Genomic DNA, 18,864 nt, shown 5'->3' on the forward strand with positions numbered 1-18,864 from the left:
GCACTTATATTTATATTTGTGACACTTGACTTGTAAGAAATTATTTGCTTCCTGTGATGTCAGGGCATGAAAAGTAATGACTGAACATAACACAAACTTGCTAAAATGGATTTACTTGATATGTGTTTATTTATCTTAAATTTCCATCGAGATTAACCATACTAAAGAAGGGGGACTGTAAGCTATGGTTCTTAAAAAAATTGATGTAACAATTAGGTCAGTACCAGATATATGGTAGTCATTCTAAAAATACTTGTTCATGATCAATGTGCTTAGCTTGGAAATTTAAGATTTCATAATTGAATATCAATTTGAAAGAAAAAAATTTAATTTTAATTTTAAGGAATTAATATATTTGGAAAATTCCCTAGATAAAATATTGTAAATCTAGTTGTTTGATTTTGCATGCAATGGTTTTTAAACACTAATAAAGAAAAAACCGCATCACTCTACTCTTTTACTTATTTTTTTGCATTGTGTTGTGTTGGATCTAGTTTTATACCTGTGTGACTGTCAATGACTATCTCAATTACCTAACATTGCAGTGTAGCTTTAAGTTCATGTGATCTTAGGTTTATAAAGTCAAAATACTGTTCCTTTCCTTTATGCTAATTGGCATAGTCCTAGCCTCACTTACTCATTAGAACACATTAGACTTTATGGCATGTTATTATAACAATTATTATAAAATTTTCATGAAAAATATTTAATTATATAGACTTTATATATTACCTTTTCCACCTAGAACAAATGTGTAATGTTTATATATTGAGCCAAATATATTCATCTTGTTGCCCTTCAAGGTCAACAGCAATCTTGGTATTATCTCACGTGTAAATCTCTATTCTTGCTGGTTTTATGCTTTTAAAAACATTTAGTGCTGAGCAGAGGTCTTGGTTTGCCATCTCTAATGACTGAAATCTATTTTCGGTCTCCCGGAGTACTTAACATGCAGAACTAGGGAGACAAGTAGAAATGCCTCTTTCTAGCTTTGAAATCAGACTGCCCATTATAGATGATACAACCCTAGCAAGGGTGTCAGTAGTCAAAATCCAATATTTTTTAAAACAAACTATTTTGCTTTGGAATAGTTTTAGATTTATAGAAAAGTAGCGAAGATCATACAGCGATTTAGTTTTCTCTAGTGTTATCATTTTGCATTGTCATGGTACATTTGTCAAAACTAAGAAATCAACATTGATGTGTGATTTGAATTTACCAGTTTTTTCCATTAATACCCTATTTCTGTTCCAGGGCCCAATCTAGAGTACCACATTACATTTACTTGTCATCTTTCCCCAGTCTCAGCTGGTCTGTAACAGTGTCTCAGACTTGCCTTGCTTTTCATAAATGTAACCATCTTAAGGAATGCAGGCCTGGCATCCTACAGAATGTCCCCCAGTCTGGGTTTATCTGATGTTTTTCTCATGGTTAAACTGGGGTTATGGATTTGGGGGAAGAATACCATAGAAGCGAAGTTCTCTTCTCGTCACGTCACATCAGGGATACATGATATCCACACAACATCACTGATGATGTTAACCTTTATCACTTGCTTAGGTTTCTCCTCTGTACGGTTACTGTTTGTCCCTTTCCCTATTTAGTCACTAAGTCTAGCCCACCCTGGATGCAGGGAGTATAAGTTCCACCCTGTGGCGGGGGCAGTGTGTATGGATATATTACATGGAATACTTCTGTAAGAAAGATTTGTCTCTTCTTCATTTATTTATTCTAAACCCAATTTTAGGTCTTTATTATTATTTTTACCATACTTTATAACACTAATTCTAGTGCCACATACCATGTAACATTTTTGAGTTTAGCTTAGCTTTTCTTATTAAACATATAGAGAGAATACACATACACACACACAGTTTAAAGAAGTAATTGTGAACACTAGTGAATATCAGTATAACCAACTGTGATGTTTAATTTTATGTATCAAGTTGACTGGACCACAAGGTGACCAGATATTTGGTTAAATATTATTCGGGGAGTATCTGTTGAGGATGTTCCTGAATGAGATGAACATTCCGTTGGTAGACTGAATAAAGTAGATTGCACTACCTAGTGTGGGCGGGCATGATCCAGTCCATCGAAGGCCTGAATAGAACAGCGAGTAGGGGAAACGTTGTTCTCTCTGCCCGACTGTCATCAGGATGGGATATCAGCCTTCTCCTGCCTGTGAACTCAGATTTGGACTGAAACTAGACTGTTGGCTCTCCTGGGTCTCTAGCCTGCCAACTGCAGATCTTGGGATTTCTCAGTATGAGCCAATTCCTTATAATAAATCTCTTTTGATATCTATGTCAACATCTATATCTGTATCTATATCTTCATCTGTCTGTCCTATTGGTTCTGTTTCTGTGGAGACTCCTAATATGCCAACTGTCCCATTGAAGATTGAAAGCAATACTATAAGGTAACCCTAAAAAACCTTTGTGAGCCCCTCCACTGACTCTGTTCCTTTCTTCTGTCTTGAAATTGTATTAATCGTCTTCTCAAATTTATTTTTTATATGGTGAGGTTCAAAAACTTATAAATTGGAATTTTTCTGGGATGGTTAAATAGGTCTGGTTCTTAAGGCAGCAAAAACTGTAAAATAATTCTTTTACAGTTTTAGATTTTTCCCTTTTATTTAGGGAAATAAACTATATATCTTCCTTAATTCTTTTACTAGTAACAATAATAAAACATACTCTGTTTACTGACTAAACTAACTTGTATTAAACAGCTTCACTCCATAACAAACCTGCTTCTGAAACAGGTGCTAATTAATGGGTATAGGAAGCTCTTTTCAATAAATCTGAATTTGCCAAAAATGAAGGGAATTTGCTTAATAACAATTTGCAAGCATTGTAGTACAAATTGAAGAAACTTGGCACATTAATACTACAGTAAAATTTTATAAGTTGCATAAAAATATGTCTTATAATAAATATAAAACAGTTTATTATCTTGCTGTAAAAGGAGTGATTGTAGCTCTATCTGCATTTAAAGACCTAAAGATTTTTCTAAAAACTAAATACTGTAACTCATAAGGATGCCTGGTCTTTTTACCCTGCTGAGACTAAAATGTAAGAATAAAATATTTAGGCAAACCTCTTATTTAGTATCATAGCTACCATATAAATTTTGAAATTAATTTTTCAAAAAGTTCAAATGTTTAGGCACTTTAAATAGTTATGCAGTCACTAAAATGAAAACTTGTAGGGGTAAGGTAAAAATCCTAATAATTATCACAATTCTCTATTATATCTGTTTTCCCTTTGAAGATATATAAATAACCCTAATCCCGCTTCATTATGTCATCCTTTAAATGTTCAATCTCATCTTTTCTAGGATATCCTTTCATAGTTCTTTCAACTACCCATTTCCCTGATTTGGTCATTTTATTAAATTGTCCTTCCTAATGCTATCGTATCTGCTTGATGAGGACATCATTATGTGTGAATCCATTAGATAGGAATGATAAACATACCAGAATGACTGACAACACATTTTTTGTTGTTGCAATGGTCATATAGGGTCCTTTTTAAAATTTTTAATAATTATGGGTACAGAATACTTGTGTATCTTTATAGGGTACATGTGATGTTTGGGTACAGGCATACGATGTGAATTAATCAAATCAGGGTAATTGGGGTATCCATCACCTCAGGCATTTATCAGTTCTTTGTGTTAGGAACATTCCAATTTCGTTCTTTTAGCTATTTTAAAGTATACACAAACTTATTTTTGATTATAGTCACTTTGTTGTGCTATCAAATATTGTTCATTTTATCTAACTATATTTTTGCACCTGTTAACCATCCCCACTTTATCCTCCCCCATCTGATATCCCTCCCAGCCTCTGATAACCATCATTCTACTCTTTGTCTCCATAAGATCAATTAACAACACTTATTAAGTGACATTTGTGTCTTGGATAAAAGGTGAGCCACTAAATGTAAGGGTGATAAATTTACCTTTAGTGTCAAGGAACTGCAGTCAGAAGAGATGGGCAGTTAGTGAAAATTAAGATGTCAGAAGCCAGATAGTTTTGAGAGGTCTTGACAGGGTAATCTATTAGCCTGAAAGATGTATCCCAGGGGTCATCTTATGATGGTAAATAAGCAGTGACTCAGGACAGTACATCAACATTCAGAAAGCCAATAGACATAGGCTGGAGTCAGGAGTCCAGAGAAAGTTACTGATATCATGAAGTAGTCAGGCAATGAGCTTAATATACAATCAGGGAGTAGAGCCCCAGAATCACAAAAAACTACCGAAATAGAATACATGATCTAATTTGGAGGTGAAAGTTGTTAGCAGTTTTTTGGTTGCATCTGGGAAGATACTGATGGGAGTGGTGGGTGATACTGAACTTACAGATGTGTACCATAAATTATCTCTTTAGCTATTGTTTATTTTTCTTCCCCATGAATGTATAAAGGCAGGTGCATTCTGTTTCTTCTTCATGGCTATATCCTTGGTGCCTAGAACCAAGGATAGCTTCACACTTAGTAAGTGCAATAAATGTAAATTAAATGAATGAATGAATCTAATGAACCAGCAAGTTCTATTGATATTAACTTCTATTAAATATCTACATCCCTTACTATTTGCTAGTTCTAGTACCATATTCTCCCACCTGTATCACTGGAATATCTTCCTAATTGGTTTCCTTGCCTCTTCTCTTATTCTTGCTCATCTATTCTCTTCCACTGTGCAATCATAGTAACTTGTCAAGCCTAAATCAGATAATGGCATTCTTCTATATAAAGCCCTTCAATACTTGAGGATAAATCCTTGTACCTGATGTATGCAACAGTTTGTGATTTGGCTTCCACTTATTTCTCCAGTCATATGGCTTCCAGTTCTATTCCCTATCCTACACAGCTCTAGTATTTGGGCATATGGAACTTCTTTCATTCTGTCCAATATATTATAATATCTGTGTTGCTCCCAGTGTCCTTTTACACCTGCTAGCCCTTCAACCTGTACTATTCATATATATTTCCATGCTCTTTTTATTTGCATGATTAACTTCTATTCATGACTCATCACATATATCCTCCAAGAAGTCTTACCTGAAACAAGTTTGGATGAGGAAAATCTTCCTACCGGGTGTTCCTCTCATTAACATTTATCACACAGATAGTTTCACGGCTGAATTTTATCAGACCTGCGAAGAAGAATTGGTACCCATACTGCAGAAATTATTTTATAACATCAAGTAGGAAGGAATCCTCCCCAATTCATTCTACAAAGCCAGTATCACCTTAATACCAAAGCCAGTAAAGGACACAACAAAAAAAGAAAACTACAGACCAACATCCATTATGAATATAGATGCAAAAATCCTCAATAAAATTCTACCAAACCGAATTCAGTAGCACATCAAAAAAGTAATCCACCACGACCAAGTGGGTTTCATCCCAGGGATACAAGGATGGTTCGACATACATAAATCCATAAATGTGATTCACCACATAAACAGAAACAAAAAGAAAGATCATATGATCATCTCAATAGATATAGAAAAATCATTCAATAAATTCAGCACCATTTTATGATAAAAACTCTTAACAAAATAGGCATATATGTACATATCTCAAAATTTAAAAAGCCATATAGGACAAACCCATAGCCAACATAATACTTAAAGGGGAAAGTTGAAAGCATTCCCACTCAGAACTGGAACAAGGATGCCCACTGTCACCACTTCTATTCAACATAGTGCTGGAAGTCCTAGCTAGATCAATCAGGCAAGAGAAGGAAATTAAGGGTATCCAAAAGGAGAGAGAGGTCAAACTATTGCTTTGCTGATCTTATATGTAGAAAACCCCAAAGATTCCACCAAGAGACTCCTGGAATTGATAATTTATTCAGCAAAGTCTCAGGGTACAAAATCAATGTACGCAAATCAGTAGCCTTCCTATACACCAACAACAGTCAAGCTGAGAACCAAATCAAAGACTCAATAGTTTTCACAATAGCTACAAAGAAAATAAAATACCTAGGAATATATTTAACTAAGAAGGTGAAAGATCTCTACAAAAGAGAACTACAAATCACTGAGGAAGGAAATTGCAGATTATGTAAACAAATGGAAAAACATATCATGCTCATGGAATAGCAGAATCAACATTGTTAAAATGTCCATATTACCCAAAGTGATTTACAAATTCAGTGCAATCCCCATAAAAATACCAACCTCATTTTTAGCAGATCTAGAAAAAATAATTCTACGCTTCATTTGGAATCAGAAAAGAGCCTGAACGGCCAAAGCAACCTTAAGCAAAAGGAACAAATCAGGAGGCATCACTTTACTACCAGACTTTAAACTCTACTACAGGGCCATAGTAACCAAAACAGCAGTGTAACTGGCACAAAAATAGAGATGTAGACTAATGGGAGAGAACAGAGAACCCAGATATAAAACCATTCACATACTGCCATATAATCTTTGACAAAGTAGACACTGGGGAATATTGCTGGGAAAACTGGATAGCCACGTTTGCGGGTTTTAGGTGATACTCTGTAAGGGAAAGGGCCATGGTTACCTAATTTGTATGTGTAATAATAATATCATAAGATTTTTTGTGAAGATTACATGCTATAAACCACTTACATGTTTTAATTTTTTTTCTTCTTATCATTATCCCCACTGTTTTGTGCAACATTTGGCATTAAGTGTTGCCAAATAATTATTGTTCAATATATTAAACCACATTGATTGTCATCATGGGCACTTAAGCTAGATTTGACTTTAAATGTGACATGGATGATAATCAGTTTAGAACATTACCATTACTACTTGTAAATCCAAACAGAAAATTCTTTTAATCTATGTTTGTGTAATTTTTCAAAACTCATAACTATAACAGGATCTAACAACAAGATTTCCTGGAAAACACTCATCACTGAGCAAGAATAAAGAACATATGGATTGAATTTTCATTGAAGTTCAAAGGCTTAATAAGAAATGGGGAAACAAATTTTAAAAATTAGCAAACAATTTAAATGAAAAATTCTCCAAAACAGGCCGGGCGCGGTGGCTCACGCCTGTAATCCTAGCACTCTGGGAGGCCGAGGCGGGTGGATCGCTCAAGGTCAGGAGTTCGAGACTAGCCTGAGCAAGAGCGAGACCCCGTCTCTACTAAAAATAGAAAGAAATTATCTGGCCAACTAAAAATATATATAGAAAAAATTAGCCGGGCATGGTGGCACATGCCTGTAGTCCCAGCTACTTGGGAGGCTGAGAGAGTAGGATCGCTTAAGCCCAGGAGTTTGAGGTTGCTGTGAGCTAGGCTGATGCCACGGCACTCACTCTAGCCAGGGCAACAGAGTGACAAAAACAAAAAAAAAAATTCTCCAAAACAGATACACAAATGACCAATAAGCAAATGAAAAGATGCTCAACATCATTAGCCAATAGGGAAATGCAAGTCAAAACCACAATGAGATATCATTTCATAACCAATAGGATGACAGTAATGAAATAGATAATGACAGGTTTTACCAAGAATGTGGGAAAATTGGAACCCTCATAAATTGCTGATGGGAGTGTTGATGCAGCTGTTTTGGAAAACAGTTTGGCAGTTCCTCAAAAAGATTCCAGCAATTCTACTCTAGGTTTATACTCGAGAATTGAAAACATACATTCACACAAAAATTTGTGCACAAATTTTCATAGTCGTATTATTTATTGTAGCCACAAAATAGAAAAAATGAATGTCCATTAACTAATGAATGATTAAACAAAATGTTTTATATACCTATTCAGTGGAATATTATTTAGCTATAAAAATGAATGAAGTACTGATACATGCTACGTCATGGATGGACCTTGAAAACATTATGCTAAATGAAAGAAACCAGTCACAAATTACGTACTGTGTGGTGCCATTTATATGAAATGTCTGGAATAGGTACAACCAAAGAATCAGAAAATAGATTAGTGGTTGTCATGGGCTTGGGGGAGGGAAGAATGGGAAGTGACTGCTAACAGTATAGGGTTTCTTTTCGGAATGATGAAATGTTTTGGAGTTAGATAGTGGTAATGGTTCAAAAACTTTATGAATATTTAAAAACCACTGAGTTACACACTTTAAATGGTTGAATTGTATAGGATGTCAATTATAGCTCAATAAAAATAAAAGAAAATATAAATAGGGAGAATTTGGCTTTTCTTTTCAGCTAGAGCGTAAAAGTTTGGTGAAAGATTAATATAAGGGAGGATTTTATATTAAAAGTAATGTGGAGATCCTGCATACACAATCATAAATTCCAGTTGCTTAAGAGCTATAAAGTCAAGAAGCTGAAAGTAAACTTTGTTTCTTGGGACCTACTTAAGGAAGATGGTTTGTCAAATTATCCTCTTTTGAAGATAACGTGTCCATGTGAGTAATTCAAAGGATTTAGCTATAGTATCTTGCAGTACTGAAGTGCAATTTTGCTTTGACCCTTTGGAGGAGAGATTTTTCCATTCTTACCAGTGCAGAGCTATCTCTGCCTAACATGTTTATGCAGTAGTATTCCTGATGAGACAATACCGCATCTTTAGCCTTGATAAGACAAATATTGCATGGACTCATTTAAAATATAATTCATTTAAAATACCCGAGTAAATGCGCATAAATGTAAAACCATTGGATGTAATAGAAGTTTGGGGTCTCGTTTTAATGAAAACAAAACAAATAAACCAGTTACTGTTGAGGGGACATATAGGCTCCTATGTGAATGCGCTTGAGATTTGTATTAATACAGCATTAAGAAATTGGGTGGGGGGCATTATTGTGTTGTAGTGATTGCTTTGGAGTCAGATGTACTTTGGGTTGATTCTCTCTGCCTTCCTTGAAGGCTCTTTGAAGAATTCCTTAGTGTAGTTCTCTAATCAGAAAAGTAGCATAGTCTCATTCCAAGTAGCATAGTCATGTGCTGTAAATTTGAGTTTTACTTTGAAAAGAACAGTAAGGAGATTCATTGAACACAACACCTGATTCTGTTTGTCTAGGTATAAAGGATGGAGTCTGGTTAGTAGTACCAAGGTGAGAGACCATTCCATAGAAGTTGAATTGCCCTTACTTTTATACATTTCTGATGGTGAGTCCTTTTGTGGTTATGCCATAATTATGTGTTTTATTTTTGTATCATAGGTCATCTTTTATAAACAGATCTTTCCCCTTGATCCCTGTCAAATATAGGAAGGAAGATGACTTCCTCTTCACTTAGATACCCCTCCTTGGCCACAGCTTTCACTCCCAGTCCCTTACTGGAAGGTCTTCTCACATATTCTATTGTGTGTTTTTGCTGTAGAGATATTCATTACTACCCATCATAAAGAGCATTCAAATAGAATATTTGTGTTTTTCTAAATATTTTGATACTCACAATCTAGTACTCAGTGAAAATATTAGCTTGCCCACTCTGATATTGTCACTTCAGAATATGAACAACTCTGTGAGTGTTTTGGAGCTTGGGAATGGCCGAGAGGACCATGGCCATAAATATTCAAATCTTGATTCATAGACGAGTTTGAGGGTGGCCCTTGAGCTTGTACCTTTGCTCTGAAGCATCCCTAGAGATATTTATTCCCACTATCTCATTTATATTTGCCTGACTGGTTAGCTGTCACCCCAAAATGCATTCATTACTTATTTGAGTACATAGGCTCTAATACAAAGTGGGAAAAAATCATAAACATAAACCATATCATATTCCTTCTTTTATACCTGCATCTCCCCTTTCTACTATTCTCTGGTGTATCATTCTTAATTTCTCATTTTCTATTGATGATGTGATATTAATTTTCAAAACTCTTTCAAATTGCTATCTCTTTTCCTAAGAAACTGAAAGTTATGATCAATGTCTCATTTTTTGACATAATGCGTAGCATCAAATCTTATAATCATTTGAGTTAAGAGCACTAGAAATAATCCTCAAACCCGGTGGAGTATGATGATTCATATATAGCAACATGCATGGTCTGCGTACCAAACAGCAGCCTCAGAATTTAATTGCCTTGCCTAGTGCAATGTGAGGCTTAGTAGAGTTGAAGTAGATTTCTTGAAGGATGAAAGGCAGAAAGTAGAAAGGAGGCATTAGCTTTAATACAAAGTCTAGTAGGTATAGTTATAGATGTTACCACAGTTTCTGCATGGAAGGGACTGGGAGACTCTTGGATTTAAATAGGAAAGCTGCTTGAGCTGAGTATCAGTAAATGTAGTTGAAGTAACGGAAGGGAAAGCATAGAATGATCAAAAATTCATGCACAAAAAAAATCACAGATTTGACTACATTGCAAAGAAAATCTTAATACCTTCCTCAAAGTAGAAACCTCCCAGGCAATGTTCTTTAACCTCAGTGCAGTAAAATAAACTAAAATCTAAAGGTCAGAGAAAATCTGTTAACTTGGAAATTTTAAAATACCCTTCTAAAAATTCAGGTTACTGAGAATGAACAAATGATAAAATTATAGCCAATTTAAAAGAAATGATAATGAGAGCACTGTATATTATGTACTTTTAGGATATTGCCAAAGCAACCTGGAGAAGAAAGTGTGTATTCTTAAAAATATGTGCATTTATTAGAAAGTGTGCATTTATTAGAATACAAGAATGTTTGGAAATAATGAATTAATCATTTCCATACTAAAGAACATGTAAAGAGAACAGTATAACAAAGGAATTCAAAAAGATTTTAAAAATTACAAAAGATGAAAGTGAATACTATACATGATTTACCAATACCTTTGAAAATCTAAATAAGATTTATTCTAGAAATGAAAGATGGTACAGTTTCTAAAAATTTACTTTTACAGTTTCTTATATTAATAGATTAAAAGAGAAAAATGATATAATCATCTCAATAGGTACTGGAAAAGTTTTGCATCCATTTCTGAGATAAATCTGTAGCAAGTTAAGAATAAAGATAAATTTTATTAACTCAGTAAAGCATATTTTAAGAAATCTGTATCAGGCATATCATATAATAGTGAACTGACAATCATTTTCATAAAAGTCTAGAATAAAACAAGGTAGAATGATCTAATACTGCCATTATTAAATATTATATAGATATAGGCAGTCATAGCTAATGGCATAAGAAAAAGAAATTGTATATAAGCACTAGAAAGAAAACCAACTATTATTTTTTCTAAACAATTCAGTTAACAGTTAAACCTAAGTAATACAACTGAAAAGCTCTTACAAGCAACTAAAGGGTTTAAAATGGGGTTGATAATAAATCATAAATCATCAAAGAAATCCATAATGCATAGAATACTTAAGTATAAACTTAGAGATACCAATACCTCTAAAGGAAAACTATAACACATTTCTGGAAAACATTAAAAAAAGAGCGAAGGAGATAAGTCTATATTTCTAGTTAGGAAGGTTCAATAAAATAAACATTTTAGTTCTTCATAGATCAATTATGAATTTATTGCAAACCTAATACATCTCAAAAGGAAGTTTATTTTATGTGAAAAGCTGATCTGGAAGGGGACTCTGCCAAGAATAAGACTATCTTGGCTATCCCAATTGTGGTTTCTTGTGATTCATAGAAGATTGGAGGATTTAAATCTGTGACCAGAAATATATAAGATGAGCTCACAATATCATTATGCTAGGAAGCAAAGAAATTATAAAAAACTGAGTCTCATCAAAAAGATATAGGAGCCAATATGAAGGGTCTCCCACTGAGTAAATGTGGAGCAACTTAAGCATCAAAAAGGATAATAATTTCAATTGATAGAAATGTATTGAATATATAAAATTCTGTGGGCTAATGATATAAAAAAGAAAAAATAATTATTGAACACCACTGGAAATAATTATGACATCAGCTAATTATTGGAAAATATTAAGAAGTAAAAGGAAATAATTAAGATTTATTTTGCCCTTCACATGCTAATTAAATTGCAAAGTAACCAAATAGAACTAGTTTATAGGGAAAAGATATTTGTTGTAGAAAAATTCTGACTAGGAATGTGGAATGAATGAGAGACTTAGAAAATCACTGTTTTGCAGCCTCTAATGAAATTATTGTTTCAGGCAATGTTCATCAATGGATAAAATCATCAGAACATTGGTTCTCAAATTTAGAGTGCATCAGAATCTCCTGGAGGACTTGTTAAAACATAGATTGTTGGACCTCACCCCCAGAGTTTCTGATTCAGTATGTTTGGGGTATAGCCAAGAATATGCATTTCTAACAAATTTCCAAATGATGCTGATGGTCCGAGGACCATACTTTGAGAGCCTTTGCATTAGATGAAATTTTAGTGAGGAAGTTCAGAATGAAAAATATCAGGATGTCACCACCTGAATCTACCCATCAATCAGTATTACTAAAGTGGGATAAGCAGACATTGTGGGCCTCTGTATGTTATACAAAATGAAGTACACAGTTCTGAGTTGTATTAGGTGGAGTTCTCCAGAGAAACAGAACCACCAGGAGGGTGTGTGTCTGTGTGTGTGTATAGGGGTGTGTGTGTGTGTGTGTGTGTGTGTGTGTGTGTGTGTGTGTGTACACAGAGAAAGAGGAAAAGAGACAGAGAAACTGGCACATGTGATTGTGGAGGCTGGCAAGTCCAAAATCTGTAGGGTAGACCAGCCTCCACAAGGGAAGGCTTGATCTTGCAGCTGGAGTCCCAAGGCTGTCTACTAGCAAGCAGAATTCCCTCTTTCTCTGGGAAGGTCAGTCTTTTTTTTGTTTTGTTAAAGCCTTCAATTGAGTGGATGAGGCCCTCCCACACTATGGAGGGTAATGTGCCTCACTCAAAGTCTGCTATATTCTCACCTAAAAAATACCTTCACAGAAACATCTAGAATAATGTTTAACCAAATATCTAGATACCGTGGTTTAGTCAAGTTGACATATAAAATTAACCATCACACGAACATTCTTGCCAAAAGAGTTGAACCTGAATTTAATCAAGCCTCTACAGATAACTTTCTTTTATAAGAAATACGGGAGAAGGAGGAACAAGTTAAATGAAAAAACAAGGAGCAGTAGTAATTAGGCTTCTTCTAAAGGTCAGAGGCATTTAAGAAAGAAAGAGAGAAAAAGGAAGGGGACTGCTCTAGACCAAAAGAGATTTAGGAGACATAACCACCAACTGTGCTGTATTGTTCATACCTTATTCAGACAAATCAATTGTAAAAACAAGGTTTGAAACTACGTGGGACATTTGTTTATGGAGTAGAAATTAGATGATGCCAAAAAAGGAATTTATTAGTATCGTTAGATGTGATAATGGCATTTGTAATAATGTATGAAAATATTTGTTTTTTAAGAAATGTACTTTGAAATATGTAGGAGTATAGTGACAAAATGTCTGTAATTTACTTTAAAATGTTTCAGGAAAGGGAAAAAAAGAATTAAAGAGGATAAATGAAACAAATGTGGAAAAATCTTGACAATTTTTCAATCCGGTGCTGGGAGTAGGGGTTCACTATATTATTCTTTTTTTAGGTTTGAAAATTTTTATAATAAAATTTAAAAATACCAAAAAGAATACCTTCCAAAAGAAGAATGATAGAGGAACACTTACTCTTCCAGATATCAAAACATACCATATATCTACATAATGAAAACAATATGGTTTTGTGTTAGAGATAGATTGATAGAAAAATAGAGAGTCAAGTAAGAGATATGTGTGTGTGTGTAAAAATCTAGTTTCATTTTGAATCAGTAGAAAAAAGGATGGATTATACAATAGATGATGCTGGAACAAATAGATGTCCATTTAGAAAATAAATTCTAAATAGTCAAGAGCTAAGGAACAAATCTCAAATCTGTAAAACCATAAGGGAAATTATTAACAGATTTGAACTTACTAAAATATTTAAACTCCTGAACAATAAAAAATATCGTAAATATAAAGCACTAGCACAAGAATTGGAGACAATTTTGCCATAAAAGACAAAGGGTTAAGAATTAAAATATATCTGGAACCTCCTGCAGAAATAAAAATAAGTCAAATTAATCAAAGGGAAAATTTCCAAAGGTCTGGACAGACAGTGCACAAAAGAAGAACTAAAAATATATGAGGACAAATGGAAAATGAATAAACATTTTAAAAATTGGTCAACCTCATACATGTAATGGGTACAGTGGGCACTATCTGAGGGACAGACACACTTGAAGCTCTGACTCGGGTCGGGTGAGGGCAATATCTGTAACCTAAACATTTGTACCCCAGTAATATTCTGAAATAAAAAAACTGGTCAACCTCATTTGTAATCTGGGAAATGCAAGTTAATCTCATGTAGTTCTCGACTGGCAGGTTGTCAAAAATTAAAAGGACAGTACTAGATATGAGGGTGCAAGGAAATGTGTAGCCTCACATATGGTTGGTTGGAAAGTAAATGGATAAAGCTCTTTTGTTAGGCAACTTCATACTACCTTTCCAAAATTTTAAAATGAAAAACTCTTTGACCAAGCAATTCTACTTCTACCCTTTAAAAATATTCTCACATGTAGAAATACTCTCTTACAAGGATACTAACAACAAATTAGAAATCAACTACAGTAAGTACCCATCAGTGATCAAATTTTGATACTTCATTGCCATGGAAATATTAATAATAGTTAGGAGGAAGAATGAAGGAGTTATATAGTTATTGACGTGGAAATATTTGTGACATTGAATTAAGTGAAAAAAAAAAGTAAGGCGGTTGTATTCTGTGGTATGCACTTTGTCAAAGGCTGCAGGCATAGGATGATGTTCTTCCAATGAGGAGGGCTGACCCTCACCCTATTTCAAGAGTAATAAGGGGTTTCATTATTAGAAAGCAAGAAAAGAATTGGACAAGCTAGGATTTTCTGTAGCATTTAAATTCTTTAATTTCAAAATATTAAGGGGTACAAATGTTTTCATTACATGGATATACTGTATAAGTAGCATTTAAGTTTAAGTGACAACCTAGAAGGCAGAAATTAATTCAGAAGGCCAAACTGTGCCTACCATGTAGGGTTTTTCTTTAATAAGTCATTTTTAATATCTCATTTCTACCCTGTCAAGCTTGATAGAGCTTGATAAAGCTTGTTAAAGCTTGCTTTATGAAATTTCAAAACTGGAAAAAAGCTTTCCTTTTAAATAATACAGTTACACTTGTTACTTTGCTCTCTTCATTAAAAAATGACATCCTGGAGAACCATCCTTACTTCACTTAATTTTAGTAATTTAAAAAGTTTTATATCATATGTAATTATCTAGATAATAATAATTAGAAACATTTGTTTATGTTTCAAATGTCATTTTTCAATTTTTAAAAAACTTATTTCAAATACCCAAATCTTTGAAGCGGGGAAACTCCAGGTTAGTTCTGTAAATATCTATGCGTTGACAGATCCCATATGATTACTGGTAACAGTTTTAGAAAAATTTGAAATATAAGATGTAATCAGACAAACACATTTCAGTAAAGTTTATTTGAGCATCTCTTGTTTTCTGGTGAATTTTGACCTCAAGTTACTTTAGAAATACATTGTACATCTTCAAATATTGCTCTACAAGTTTGAATAGGCATTTATTCTCAGGTGCTCTGTCTTCTCTGGCATATAAAATTACAGGGTTCTTATATAATATCAAAAAGAAGAAAGCTGTGGGAGTCATACAATTTCATTATGTCAAACAGGAATACATTAAAGCTTACTGTTTGTTAAAGTTAAAAATACATTTGCTGAAATTGCTGAAGAAATCCAAGTACAATCATGTCAAAAAAAAATGAAAAAGAACTGAAGTATGATTACCTAAAATTTCTTTAGTCCAATTCATGAAACACAATTTTATATTACAACATTATTGCTTTTCCCCAGAAGTTATTTTGCACATAGATTTTAATAAAATAGATGTTTGTAATGGGTTAACATACTGCTAATCAGTGGCTGTCATGAAGCAGCTTCATGAAATTTAAAATGTTAGTAAAAGCAAATCTGCATACATGATGCACACAATCCTGATTTTAGAAAATGGTAATTCAAATGAAATTTTAACTTTTAATTAAATGTTTAATCTTGTGTACATATATTCATTTATGCTATAGAAATGCTAGGAGTTATGTTGATACTATTATTTACCATCTGAGTATAAGAGGCCATCTGCCTTGGAGCATGGTGTAAGAATAGTTTTCAGAAGATGCAGCCATATGCATTAGCTGCTGATACTGAGATTTTAAATTATATGATCAGAGTAGGAATGGCTTTAAATGCAGGTATATTAATTATTTTTCCTTGACTATGTGACAAATTATGGCTATAAACTATGAGTGCATGGGCCAGATTGATTTGCAGATGTGTTTTATTAGGCCAACAAAACTTTCTCCCTAGAATTTTAGGGCAGACATTTAAAAATACAGAGATACCAAATAAAAATCTGGATTCCAGGGTTTTCTTGAAAATTCAGAGGAACTGGTGCTAAGGCTCTGCATGCCATGGTGGCCACCACCTGAAGTAGGTGGCCTCTCTTCTGATGGATCTTGAACTCTTCTGTTCACTACAGTCACCTCCAATGAGGCTCAGTATCAGTTCCCACTCCTTTTTGTAATTTTAAATTATGCCTCTCATAATCCAGAAATATTTAGCAGAAACTGTATCTTTAGCAAATGACAGAAAACAAAAAAACTGAGATGGCTAAATGTTTGTTTCAAGCAGAATGTGTTGAAATAATATGAAGTAATTCACTTCATTCACTTTGGTTTGTTTTCTGCCAGCTCTTAGAGACATTTTTAAAAGATCTTTACTGAGATATAATTCATAAACCATAAAAATTATCCATATAAAATTTACAATTCAGTGGTTTTTAGTATATTTACAAAGTTGTGAAGCCATCACTATCTATTTGAGAAATTTCCAACACCCCAAAAAGAAACCCCATAACCATTAACATTCTTTATAGGCATTTTGAAGTATTAACCTGGTAGAAAATGTGAAACAAAGTAATTGGCTTTGGTCTATAATCCAAATTTTATTTCAAAATTTGGGAAACTTGATTTTCACGTGTTACAAACAACTGTTCTTTTGTAGCTTCTTGTATACTTCATATTTTATAGTAAACTTCTTTTCTCTTCATCCAAGATACTGATTTGAAAGAAAGGAAAAAGAACGCCCAAAAAACCTTGTACATATGTACATATATAGGCCTAGTGCATGACTCTACAGAGTATTACTAGATACTTTCTTGGTGATGGACATGAACCCATTAATCAGCAATCTATATGTGTAATGTTAAGCTCATGTTTTGTTTTTTTTTAACATTAATCTGAGTCACTGTGGCATGTGATTTGCTGAAAACAAGATGCTTTATTTGCTGGTCATTGCCTTATCTTTCAGTAAATACCAAAGAACACTGATGGAAGATTCACTCCTGAAACAAAGTGACTTCCTCTGGCATCTGGCTCAAACTGATCAGCAAATCAGTATTCTTTCTCCCAAATGCTCTCAACCTCTTTGATAATCCAATCAGAGATTAATATTTTATGTTTATTGGTCTATCATTTTCTCCCTTTCTTTCTCCTTTTGAAAATAGCATTTACCAGTTTCCATTGTCTAGCACTCTTCCTCTTTTCTGATATTTCCCTAAAGATTAACTGTGAACTCTTTCCAGTTCACAGTTCACTTGGAAAATGTGTCTTCTTAACTCCAGACTCTCAATTCCAGCTGCCTCTAGACTCAACATTTCCATTTGGAATGTCTGATAAGCTTTGCAAAGGCAACATGTCTACAACTGAAATCCTCATAGTTTTCTCCAGACCTGCTGTTACCAGACCCTTCTCATCTCAATAAATGGTACCTCCATGCTTCTGTTGCTCAGAATACAAATTTGGAGTTATCTTTTTTATCTCTTTTTATATTCTACATGTATTCTTTTATCACATAGTATCTACACTCAACATATATCCAGATGTGGATCATATCTCCATTTCTATGCTGCTTTCACCTGATCCTGGCTAATATCATCTCTCATCTGCCTCTGTTCTTATCCTTATGCAGTCCACTCACAATACAGTTGCTAGAGTATCTGATTAAATTCTAAGTTGGATCATATCACTCTTTTGTTCGAATATCTTCAGTAACTTTCCATCTCATTTACTCAGGGCTATACCCATCCATAGTCCCTGTCAACTGTGGCTTACAAGGCTCCATGTGCTCTCATCAGCCTTTCTGCTATCCCTTGATCACACCAAGTCCATTCCCACCTCTGCATCTCTGTGCCTGCTGTTCCCTTTACCAGGAATGCTCTTGCCCGCGATGTCTGCCTGGTTCATGCCTTCATTTTCTCAGTCTGACTTGAATGGCACCTTCTCAGTGAATCCTTTCCTAGCCACCCTTTCTAAAATGTTTCTGTCTAAAGGTCCCTAATACTTTGCATCCCCCCTTCTTGCTTTATGATGTCTCCTTCATACTTACCATTACCTTATATGTTGTATGATTTATTAATCTGTTTTGTTCATTATCTGTCTCCTGCAGTAGAATGCAGTCTCCATAAGGGGAGAAATTTTTATCTGTTATTTTTCACTGCATTATCTTTAATCCCTCACAGATTTTTGGAACATAGTAGGTGATCAGTAAATATTTATTGCCTCAAAGAATGCAACCTTTTCATCCTTTAATGTCACAACATTGAGAAATGGTCCACAGGAAATTTCATCTTTCACATTTCACCTTTGGGGCTATTAAGCCAGGTCTATTCTATCTTATAATTGGGCAAGTTGACTTTTTAGCTGAAAAGCTTGACAAATAAGTAGTGGGTTCAATAATTGATACATACTCCATGTGAATTGGTCATGTGATGTCTACCTAGAAAATTAAAATGGTCTTTGGTTAGCATAGAACAAAGGGGATAACAATCTTATTGTATTCTGCATAGTT

General features: G+C 34.1%; 1 protein-coding gene across 6 annotated transcripts in view; it reads left to right on the forward strand.

The window, feature by feature from the left end:
• Window positions 1-18,864, forward strand: part of PRKD1 (protein kinase D1) — a 768,557-nt gene that overhangs the window by 649,975 nt on the left and 99,718 nt on the right. The gene's annotated exons all lie outside the window — the stretch shown is intronic.

This window comes from Lemur catta, chromosome 1 (genome assembly GCF_020740605.2).
Source record: "Lemur catta isolate mLemCat1 chromosome 1, mLemCat1.pri, whole genome shotgun sequence".
NCBI lineage: Eukaryota > Metazoa > Chordata > Mammalia > Primates > Lemuridae > Lemur > Lemur catta.